This window comes from Spinacia oleracea, chromosome 2 (genome assembly GCF_020520425.1).
Source record: "Spinacia oleracea cultivar Varoflay chromosome 2, BTI_SOV_V1, whole genome shotgun sequence".
Classification (NCBI taxonomy): Eukaryota; Viridiplantae; Streptophyta; class Magnoliopsida; order Caryophyllales; family Amaranthaceae; genus Spinacia; species Spinacia oleracea.
The window spans coordinates 58,858,589-58,871,221 of record NC_079488.1 but is presented as its reverse complement, the minus strand read 5'-3'; positions in this window follow the sequence as shown (position 1 = coordinate 58,871,221).

Sequence of the window (12,633 nt, the reverse complement as noted above, 5' to 3'; positions counted from 1 at the left end):
GCATCTGCAAATTGTGAGAAGTAGAATTTTGGGGTGTTGGTTGTCTCACAGCATAATGGTAGGCCTTAATCACTTCCATTAACTCCGGAGAAGGCGGACCATTGCTCGAATGTGGTGGTACCGGCATACTCCTCATGAGATCTACTGTTTCATTGGAGTCGGAACTGGGTTCCCTCCTTCTCTGTTGTTGCTGAGTTTGCGACCTTGAAAAGTTCTCTAATGGTGTAGACGAAGTTCCTTCAATCATTTCTTGAGTTTCAGACCTCTGCGTCTTCTTCTTCCTCGGCATGGCGAATGGGTGCACAATAGCAAAATCACCTTATCGTGCGCATCCCCCCATGGCAGAGAGAGAAAAAGTTTTTTTATTTAGAAATGAGTACTACCAAAACTTATCTTTGTTAAGTGTGATGTAACCTTTTGTATATTATTGTATTTAACATGTGGGGTGATGAAAGCAATAAACATGTAAAGCATCATTACAAATAGTAGGAATTATTGAAATGCGTACAAAACCACATCACCTTAAAAAAGGTGAGTAAAGAGTAGATAATAGAAATTGCAAGCATGTAAATAGAGGTGTGTATTGAAAGTGCGTTATTGAAAGTGCGATATTGAAAGTGCGTTATTGAAATTGCGGTATTGAAATGCGGTATTGAAATGACGATATTTAAATGAAAATATTTAAATGACGATATTTAAATGAAAATATTTAAATGACGATATTGAAATTGTATTATTGTACTTGAGATCCGAACGCCAAACAACTACTTAATAATAAGTGTGTCCGACACCGATTTAATTCTCTAAAAAATCTCAACTTTAGATGAGTTGCTCATCATAAAGCATCCTTGACTTTGATTATTGAAATAGAACTTGAATATAGAACTTGAATGTAGAACTTGAATATTGAACTTGGATATTGAAATTAGGAAACTTGGTTCTTAAAGATTAGACCTTTTAATGTTAAAAAGGCCTCACCTTTAATATGCTCCATAACTTGAAATTGATTCTAGTTTAAGGAGGAATTGATCTCACTTAAACATCATTGAATATTGAAAATAGAACTTGTATTTGAACAACATAAAAAGTTGAATAATCATGTGCTCTAGTTTGGAAAAGGGTTTGCACTTTTCCAAACATCCTTGAACTTTGAAAAGATTAGTATTTTGTAAAATTGTATGATGATTGTTGTAAAGGAGAAACCGTTCAAGTATGAAAGTTCAACACTTTACTAATCATTTTCGAAAATAAAGCTTGAATCGTGCATATTGATATTTAAAATGTGCTTAGAAAATCACTTGGGAAGAGTTTCAAGAGTGAAAACCTCCGCAAAGATGGCACTTTTGGATATGCTTCCTAGTTGGTCATGAGCATGAACTCAAATGACAATATATTGAATTTAGAAATGTAGAAAAAGTAGAAAATATCATAATGATTTAATTAGGTATTCAGAATTACCTATTTAGGATTACGTTAGTTTTCCGATTTGTGCTCCCAATTGCTTTGATATTTTAGAAATTGTAGTGGAAATTGTAGATTAGGAAACTTGAATTTTGTATTGGAATTTGAGAGGAAATTTTGAAATTACGACGTTGTACTGAAATCTTCCTCCCCATTTGGTGTGAAAATGAGGGCTTATATAGGAGGTTAAGTGGCTAAACACCAAGACACGTCAGCGCCCAGCGCAAGGCCAGCGCTTGGTGCTGATGACATGTCCCAGGTTCCGACAAACAAGGACGATGATGAAGGAAATATGTCCTTCACCCAAGGTGCATTAAGTCTAATACCAAGGTTCAGATTAATTGCGAACAATTAATTCAGTGAGATCAAGTGATCGGAACAGCTAGCTGGAGCAATGCTTCCGATCAGTGAGTTCTAATGAATATTAATCTCACAGCTTACTCTTGACTGAACCTACAAGGTCACACCAATGACACGTAAAAGATCACCGGATTAAATGAATCGGAAATTCATTTAATAGCTTTTCGGGAATTAGTTTTGGAAAACGTATTATACGATACGATCTTGCGTCGGAATCGTATCGTATCGCGAATATTCGTAAGCTAGGCGAAACGAATAAATCGTATCGTACGACGGTGACTCGTCGTATACGAAACGATAAATAATATCCGGAACGATATTAAGTCGCGACTACGAGGAGTAGCCCACGAGCCGAGTGCGCGAAGCACTCAAGGCCCATGGGCGCTCGGCACGCAAGCAAGGCCACAACACGGCAGCGCTGGCCCATGGCCGAGCGAGCTGCGCGTGTGTGCGCGCGGGCCAAGGCCACGACACAGTAGCAGAAGCGCGGCCCACGGCCCAGCACGCTGTGTGTGCTCGTGTGCGCTTGCGCGGGCTTGCTGGCCGGTCTTGCCCTTGTGGCTTGGCCGGTTAGTAAGGTTATGTTAATAACCTTCTAACCCTTTTTCCAACAACATAATTCAGTCATACTCAAAACCCTAGAGACACAGAGAACCCTAATTCTCTCTGTGCCTCCAAAGTGAGTTCTTCCCAAAAGCAAACTATCTTGATCGATTGTCTAAGCTACGATAATCAAGACGGATCTAATCGTGTCGGTGAATCAAGTAGATGAACGACAAGTGGAGTTCTAAGTTCGTGTTCGTTGACAGATTTGTGGAAAACACGCTTCAAACGTAAGTATGCTTAATATGTGCTTTATACATGCTTCCTGGCTTTGGGGATTGTTTTCGCACATGTTATTATGTTTAACTGTATTCCCCTACAGTGGTATCAGAGCCTTATGTATTCAAAGCATATTTTAGCATGATTTTTTTGTTTTTGCATCTGTCGAAATTTTGGAATTTTTTGTGAATTTTTCGGATTTATTATGAATTTTTGGATAAATTGCGTAATAAGGTCTGATTTCAAAAGATTCGCTTTTTTGATTTTTCAAACCCTAATATGATTGAAAACGATTTTCTAAGATCAACTCATGAGAACGAAATCGCAAAAAGAGGCCTCGAAGGGTCGTTTTTTGGGCGTTTTTGTTAATTGTTTAATAAAAATTAAAAGTGACGGAAAGTAATTCAATTTAAAGGTCGACCTAAACTACTAGGAATTGCTTGAAATTTTCAGACGATGTCACTGGGTACACTCTTGATCTATGGTAAAAATTTCAGATTTTTCCGATAAGTATAAACCCTAATTTTTCTTTTCCCCAATTCGTAGAATTTAGAACACTCATTGATTTTTTAATAATTTTGGTCTAATATTTCGGTTAATTGGGAAAGGGAATATAATTTCATGGGTCAGTGGAAAATTTTAAAAATTATTGGATTAAAATTTTGAATGGTTTCGTTAATTTTAATCGCACTTAAACCTAATTATTAAAATCTGAAATTTAAATGTTAAAGAACGATTTAAAGTTTTAGATTTTATTATTTAAAAAGTTCAAATTTTTCAAGTTGATTCGTTCGTTCTTAAAAATTTGAATAATGTTAGCCTTGATTTAATATTTTACGAAATTGGATTGTCGTTAAAGTTTATTAAATCGTTAAAAATCGTTGTTTTTCGAAAATAAAAATCATAACTTTTTTTTTATGAAAAATAACATTAATGCAAAGTTCGTGAAATTAAATTTTTTTTTAATTAAGTTGGTCCGTAGGCACGAACCAAAGGCACGAACACGATGTGTGGTGGACGGGTGGCTCGACGAGCCATGCGGACTACCATGCGCTGACCGAGCCGCAGCGACACGGGCAGCAGCAAGCGAGTTGCGTGCCTCGTGCACGCTGGGCGAGGAAAGGGCAAGCAAGGCAGTGCCTTGGCTTGCGAGTGTTGTGACGAAGCAAGGCACAAGGCCTGCGACGTGCAGCGCTGCGATGGGCACGACGATGAGCGCGCAGGGGCAGCTAGCGCTGTGGGCACGCATGCTCGGCTGCGGGGTATGCGAGCATTGCTCGTATGCCTCGTAGGCCACACACAAGGAGCAATGGGCTGGGCGCAAGCCTAGCCCAACCATGCACTTGGATTTTTTCGTTGAAAATTGTTTATTTCGTTGGGCTTCGCATATTTGCATTAATTTGGGCTAACGGGATATTTAATTTAGTATTTTATTTACTTGGTCTGGGCCGCGAGTTTTAATTTCCTATTTAATAATTAATTATCCGGAATAATTATTGGTTTGAGTGGGAGCCACTAAATGAAATTAAAATGAAGTAATTAATTTTAATTATTTTCGTAGGTCGCATTATTTTAATTAAATTCGATTTTAATTAGAATAAAGTCTAAGGATTAATAATTTGGAAATTGATTAATCTTTTAGGACGCGTTTTTGTGAACGTGAATTTTAATTAATTCACGTAAATATTTGCATATTTATATGGGCCATTCAGCATACGAATGGGTGTATATATATATATATATATATATATATATATATATATTTTATGTGATGCAGGTACTCCAAGTGACTAGTATGGCCATTTAGGATAGTTAAATACGGTCTGCGAACCGTTCTATCTTTGAATGTAAAGTTTTAAATATGGTCTGCGTACCATGGAACTTTTGATGTAATTTTATTATTTTCAAGTATTTCTAAGTTTAGAACTTTAAGTTAGCATTTGAACGAAGATTCAAGACGATGCCAAGCTAACAAGGAGGTGATGAAGATTGGATGCTTCAAGACAAGATGTTTTGGGGCATACTAGATCACCATTTATTTATGCACTTTGATATATATATATATATATATATATATATATATATATATATATATATATATATATATATATATATATATATATATATATATATATATATATGTATGCTTTGCATGAATAGGTTGTTTCGTATGACTCGATTAGATTAAGTTCACTAAATAATCGAACCAACATATAAACAACTAGGTCCAAAGTAATATTGAGTTTAAAAATTGCCTTCCAAATCAAGCACTTACAAAAATCTAGGGATCTAAGATAGTAGGTTTCCGCCAAAGCGAGGTGCTATTTTAGTAGACTTAGGTGGTAAGGCGTCCCAAAGGAGCACGTTGATTGTGGTTTCAACTCAAACAACAATGGCATTATGTTATGGCAATGGGATAAATTATGGTATTAATTTATTAACCAAGAGTAATTTGGAGATTACTAGCAATAGGTTTTGCTTACCTAGAATCTTAAACTACTTAAGACATGCCAAAGCTGCTTAAGGATTTAGGACTTTTGGGGTCTTGGAATCGTTTCATTCTTTTTGGACCATGTTTTGCTTTTTGCATGAATGAAATGTTTAATAGCTTTAATGATTGCATGCTAGCTTTTGTTTCAAAGTTATTAAAAGTTTATGAATGGTTATTTATTGCAAATTCTTTTCGATTGTAGTAATCAAATGGCCGCAAACATTAACACTTTCAACATGCGTTCAATTGTCGACAAAGAGAAGTTGAATGGCAACAATTTCCTCGACTGGCAAAGGAACTTGCAAATAGTTCTTATGCATGAGGAAAAGGAATATGTCCTTGAGGAAGAGTTACCGGAAGAGGCTGGCCCGGAGGTAACTCAAGCTGCCCTTAATCAGGGATGTCAAATGTGTGATTCTTGCATCCATGAGTCCTGAACTTCAGAAAACGTTCATTAACTCGGATGCTCACCAAATCATCTCGGAGTTGAAGAACATGTTTCAGGACCAAGCCAGAATCGAAAGATTTGAGACTCAGAGGTTGATCCTTGATACTAAGCTCAAGAAAGGAGAACCAGTGAGCCCACATGTTCTTAAAATGATTGGACTCTTTGAGAACATGAGAGCTCTAGATTCTGACGTCTCAAATGAAATGGCCATTGACATCATTCTCCATTCGCTTCATAGTGGATATGATCAGTTCAAGTTTAATTACAACATGAACAGCATGGAGAAAACTCTTACTGAGCTTCACGGTATGCTGAAAACCGCTGAAAAGACGCTCAAGCAAGAGAATAAGCACGATATGCTTATGGTGCGTAAGGGCAAAAACTTCAAGAAATCAGGCAAGAATAAGGGCAAGAAGGGTAAGGGCAAGGTTGCGCCCTCATCCAAGTCCAACGGCACCAGTTCTGGTAAACAGAAGAGGGTGACTCGTTCTCCTGCCAACTCTGAATGCTTCTACTGCAAGAATAAGGGGCATTGGAAGAGGGATTTCTTGAAGAGAAAGGAAGATGAGAAGAACGGGAACGTTGCTTCTACTTCAGGTATGTATGTTATACATTGTAATCTTGCTAATTCTACTTCTTGGGTATTAGATACTGGTTGTGGCTCACACTTATGTTCCAATTCGCAGGGACTAAGGAGAAGTAGAAGGTTTGATAAAGGCGAGATGGATCTACGCATGGGAAATGGAGCACGGATTGCTGCATTAGCCGTAGGATCTTATTTTATTTCTTTGCCTAGTGGTTTTGTTCTGGAACTAGAAAACTGTTACTATGTTCCTAGTATCACCAGAAACATTATTTCTGTTTCAAGTTTGGATTCTAAAGGTTTTAGTTTTTAATTTAAAAACAATAGTTGTTCTTTTTCTTTGAATGGAATGTTTTATGGTTCAGCACAACAAGAAAACGGTCTATATGTACTAGATACGAGCAAACACATTTATAACATAAATACCAAAAAGGCTAAAACTGGTGATTCGAATCTCACATTTCTGTGGCATTGTCGATTAGGCCATATAAACGCAAAGCGCATGGAATTACTTAAACGGAAAGGAATTCTAGAATCATTCAACTTAGAGAAGATTGATCAATGCGAATCTTGTTTACTTGGCAAAATGACAAACCAACCTTTCTCAAAGGTGGGAGAAAGAGCAAGCGAACTACTAGGGCTAATACATACGGACGTATGTGGGCCTATGAGTACGAAAGCTAGAAGTGAGTTCAGGTATTTCATAACGTTTACGGACGAATTCAGTAGATATGGCTATATTTACTTAATGAAGCACAAGTCTGTATCGTTTGAGAAATTCCGAGAATTTCAAAATGAAGTAGAGAATCAACATGGCAAGAAAATCAAAGCTCTAAGATCAGATCGAGGAGGTGAATATCTTAGCCACGAGTTTGATGACCATCTAAAAGAATGCGGTATTCTTTCTGAATTGACTGCTCCGGGGACACCTCAATGGAATGGAGTGTCGGAACGGAGAAACAGGACCTTACTCGATATGGTAAGGTCAATGATGGGTCAGGCCGAACTTCCTTTACAGCTCTGGGGACATGCGTTGCAAACTGCAGCACTCACACTGAATCGTGCTCCGTCAAAAGCTGTTGAAAAGACTCCATACGAATTATGGACTGGGAAACTTCCAAAGTTGTCTATTCTGAAGATTTGGGGTTGCGAAGCATATGTCAAGCGATTAATTTCGGACAAGCTACAACCAAAATCTGACAAATGTTTCTTCGTTGGGTATCCAAAAGAAACAAAGGGGTATTATTTCTACAACAAGTCAGACAACAAGGTTTTCGTTGCTCGTGACGGTGTCTTTTTGGAAAGAAATCATATTTCCAAATTGACAAGTGGGAGAATAATAGACCTCGAAGAGATTCGAGACGAACAACGAACTCAGAACTCTTTAAAAGCAGTTCAGGTTGATGAACCTCCAAGGTCTTTAGAAGAGCCAGTGGGAGTAGTTCCTCAAAACGTTGTTGCCCCTCGTAAGTCAAGTAGAACTATTTTTCAGCCGGACATATGGAGAGGCGTCCTCTTGACTGAAAACTTAGAGGTTCTCATATTGGATAGTGATGAACCTATGACTTACAAGCAAGCTATGACGAGCCCAAGCTCCACTAAATGGTTAGAGGCCATGCAATCTGAAATAGACTCCATGTCTGAAAATCAAGTCTGGGATTTGGTTGATTTGTCGGATGGGTTCACACCTATCGGATGCAAATGGGTCTTCAAGTTGAAGAAAGACAAAGATGGAATTATATACATATACAAGGCTAGATTGGTAGCAAAAGGTTACAGGCAAGTTCACGATGTTGACTACGATGAAACATTTTCTCCAGTCGCGATGCTTAAGTCTATTCGGATAATCCTTGCGATTGCTGCTTTTCATGACTATGAAATATGGCAAATGGATGTCAAAATTGCCTTCTTGAATGGTGTTCTTGAAGAGACTGTGTTTATGACACAGCCGGAGGGTTTTGTCGATCAAAAGAACCAAGGAAAGGTATGCAAGCTTAAGAAGTCCATCTACGGACTAAAGCAGGCATCAAGGAGTTGGAATAAACGATTTGATGAAGCAGTCAATAAGTTTGGCTTCATAAAGAATCAGGACGAATCTTGTGTATACAAGAAGGTCAGTGGGAGTAAAATTGCATTCCTAGTCTTGTATGTTGATGACATACTGCTTATTGGAAACGACATTCCTATGTTGGAGTCTGTAAAGACTTGGCTTGGAAAGTATTTCTCAATGAAGGACCTAGGAGACGCACAGTACATATTGGGCATCAAGATCTATAGGGATAGATCTAAGAGGATGATTAGACTAAGCCAAAGCACTTACATTGACAAAGTGCTAGCTAGGTTCAATATGATGCAAGCCAAGAGAGGCCATCTACCCATGTCACATGGCACATATCTAAGCAAGAATCAGTGTCCCAAAACATCCGATGAGCGTAGAAAGATGAGTGGAATTCCATACGCTTCGGCTATTGGATCCATCATGTATGCTATGATTTGTACAAGGCAGGATGTTTCGTTCGCACTCAGTGCAACGAGCAGGTACCAGTCAGAATCAGGTGAGGCACATTGGACTGCTGCCAAGAACATCCTAAAGTACCTGAAAAGGACTAAGGATCAGTTTATGGTTTATGGTGGTACAGATGAGTTGATTTTTAAGGGCTATACGGACGCAAGCTGTCAAACCGACAGAGATGATTTCAGATCACATTCTGGGTTTGTGTTCTGCCTCAACGGCGGAGCAGTAAGCTGGATTAGTGCTAAGCAAAGCACTATTGCGAATTCTACAACTGAAGTCGAGTACATTGCTACCTCAGAAGCAGTAAAGGAAGTTGTTTGGATTCAGAAGTTCATCGAAGAACTTGGGGTTGTCCCCTCCATTAAAGGACCAGTGGCTTTGTATTGCGACAATAGCGGAGCCATTGCCCAGGCAAAGGAGCCTAGGAGACACCAGAAGTCCAAGCACGTACTGCAGCGATTTCACATACTTCGAGAGATCGTTGAAATAAAAGAAATCGAGATTTGCAAGGTTGGAACTGACGACAACGTCGCAGATCCATTGACTAAACCGTTGCCACAAGTGAAACACAACGCACATGTAGCAACCATGGGAATCAAGCATGTTGGAGAATGGCTTTGATTTTCTAAGTATTGTTTTAGAACATCTGTTAGATCTATGTTTAAAACAATTGGTTTAACCATTTCACATTTATGAAATTTATTATTTCATATTCATTTAATTTTGGTTTAGTATTAAATGATAAGTCCATGTGATTCAAATCATTCAAATGGGATGTCAAGATGGATTCTTCGACAAAGAAACACCCATAAGTGAACTTGAATATTGAAGTCAAGGATCTCTAATCCAGGTCATGAAAGGTGGACGACAAATGACTAATGAAGATTAGATTGCAAGTAGATTACTTAGTTCTGTTTCGTGAACTAGAGTGACTGGATGTCAGAATCTTTTGCATAGATACTTATTGGATCTTGTATCGGATTGACCATGAGAACACTTTAAGAGATTAAAATCATGTCATAGGTAGTTCTCATTAATGGTGATTAGAAGCCGTTCCTCAGAACATGAGCGGTTATGTCTGCTCGTTTGAGAATTAGTTCGCTTTGATGCTAGCTAAACGTCGCACCGTAAAAGGAGGCTATAAAAGCAGTTATTGGGCGTACTATGAATCAAAGTGAGTGTTCATAGATTGCAAGATTTTCCTCTTATCTTTGATGGGATATGGTGTTGTTGTGTAACAAGGCCTCTCGGAGAGTTGGACACTGTAAAATGCATGGCCGTGCTCAGAATGGTTAAGGCTTAACCTTCTGCAAAAGTTTAACAGTTGAGCTCTGTAATCCGGGAAACACTTCTGGACCTAATAAGGATGGCTTGGATCTTACCTTATGTTCAGTAAGTAACACTAAGTGATAAAGGAATGTGAATGCACACTTGTCTGAATGACAAGTGGGAGACTGAAGGAAATATGTCCTTCACCCAAGGTGCATTAAGTCTAATACCAAGGTTCAGATTAATTGCGAACAATTAATTCAGTGAGATCAAGTGATCGGAACAGCTAGCTGGAGCAATGCTTCCGATCAGTGAGTTCTAATGAATATTAAGCTCACAGCTTACTCTTGGCTGAACCTACAAGGTCACACCAATGACACGTAACAGATCACCGGATTAAATGAATCGGAAATTCATTTAATAGCTTTTCGGGAATTATTTTTGGAAAACGTATTATACGATACGACCTTGCGTCGAAATCGTATATCGTATCGCGAATATTCGTAAGTTAGGCAAAACGAATAAATCGTATCGTACGACAATGACTCGTCGTATACGAAACGATAAATAATATCCGGAAGGATATTAAGTCGCGAATACGAGGAGTAGCCCACGAGCCAAGTGCACGAAGCACTCAAGGCCCATGGGCGCTCGGCACGCAAGCAAGTCCACAACACGGCAGCGCTGGCCCATGGCCGAGCGAGTTGCGCGTGTGTGCGCGCGAGCCAAGGCCACGACACAGCAGCAGCAGCGCGGCCCACGGCCCAGCACGCTGTGTGTGCTCGTGTGCGCTTGCGCGGGCTTGCTGGCCAGTCTTGCCCTTGTGGCTTGGCCGGTTAGTAAGGTTATGTTAATAACCTTCTAACCCTTTTTCCAGCAACACAATTCAGTCATACTCAAAACCCTAGAGACACAGAGAACCCTAATTCTCTCTGTGCCTCCAAAGTGAGTTCTTCCCAAAAGCAAACTATCTTGATCGATTGTCTAAGCTACGATAATCAAGACGGATCTAATCGTGTCGGTGAACCAAGTATAGGAACGACAAGTGGAGTTCTAAGTTCGTGTTCGTTGACAGATTTGTGGAAAACACGCTTCAAACGTAAGTATGCTTAATTTGTGCTTTATACATGCTTCCTGGCTTTTGGGATTGTTTCCGCACATGTTATTATGTTTAACTGTATTCCCCTACAGATAACACCGTCCTTGTGTTTGTTTTGTAGCGTTTTACCTTTGTACGCTTTGTACGATTTTTGGCACGTAGATTTTCTTGGAGGCTAAGGAAATTTCGACTAAAAACACTCCATTTTTTTTATTCGTATTTCGTATTTTGTACTCGATTTTCCGGGCCGGCGCCCGATTTTGGATTGCTTAATGTCATTTTGATTGGAAACGACCTTGTAAAACCAATGGAGAGGTCCATTGGGTGAGATTGTGTTTGGAATTTGAATTTGATTTTTGGAAATTGAATTTTGTACCGAGATCCGAAATGGGAACGGGCTCGGGAATTGGACTTTGGATTTTGGAATATATCTTAGCAATGGGGACTTCTCCACGGAGTTGCACCAACCACCTAGCAATGATAACGGTCTCGTCATCATCCCATTAGGGAGACACGAATTAGGTGTCTACAGAAGCCCCCACTTTGTCTGAGCGTTCAGTTCGGAAAGCGAAAGTCAAAGTTTTCGAATAGGGATGGAGAATGGTCAAGATGCTCTGCAATCAAGACCATTCTTTGTACGCCGGTACCTGCACAAGACAAGTGTTAGAAAAAAAGGATAGTGTCTACCTCGGTGCGGCTTGACGACTCTGATCTTTGTATTTTGTATTGCTTTTCCGCCTTTGCCTTAGAACGGGGATTGGCATCAAAAATTTTGAATTTTAAATCTTGAATTTCGAGTTTTTCAATTTTGAATTTTAGGAGAGAGAAAATTTTGGGAAATTTTAGGAGAGATAAAATTTTGGGGAATTTTAAAAGAGGGAGAAATCTGGGAAGTTTATGAGAGATAAATTTTTGTGAGAAGAGAGAAAATTTTGTGTTTTTGACAAAATTTGGAGAACCGCCAAAATACTTGAATTTGAGGAACTTAAATTTGTTGAACCGCCAATTGTAGTGCGTGTACTTTTTCCTAATAAGTTAATTAAGGTAACTACCAACAACATAGATGGAAACTATCCAAAACAAAATATAATTGACATTGTTGTTGGCTAGTGTGTTGGTAATGTCCATATATGTTGTTAATAGTTACCATGAATTCTTTTTTAGATCTAATTATTTCAAAATAGGCGCTTTTCCCCATTTGTTTTCAATTAATATGGAAAACCAATATATGATTTCCATTTCAAATTGTTCACAATAGTGGAGCAAATGAGCCGATACTTTCGCGAACTACTCGCAAACAAGGTCGGTCAAAACTCACCCAAACTTATTTATTCGACCTTAGTCCACTAACATGCTCGTTTAGCAATAATTGTTATGTTGAGATATTGAAAAACCTTGCATTAAATTAAATGGATATATAAAATTTTGTTATAAAGGTAGTTTAAGGTCGTTTATTTTTAGCAAAGTCGATTAAAACTAAGTAATTGTTCTGATTCTTATTCTATAATATAGCCTTGAAAACCCATATTTGCAATATTTTAAGAATATGATATGAAATGTGCATTGTTAGACATGAAATAGAAAT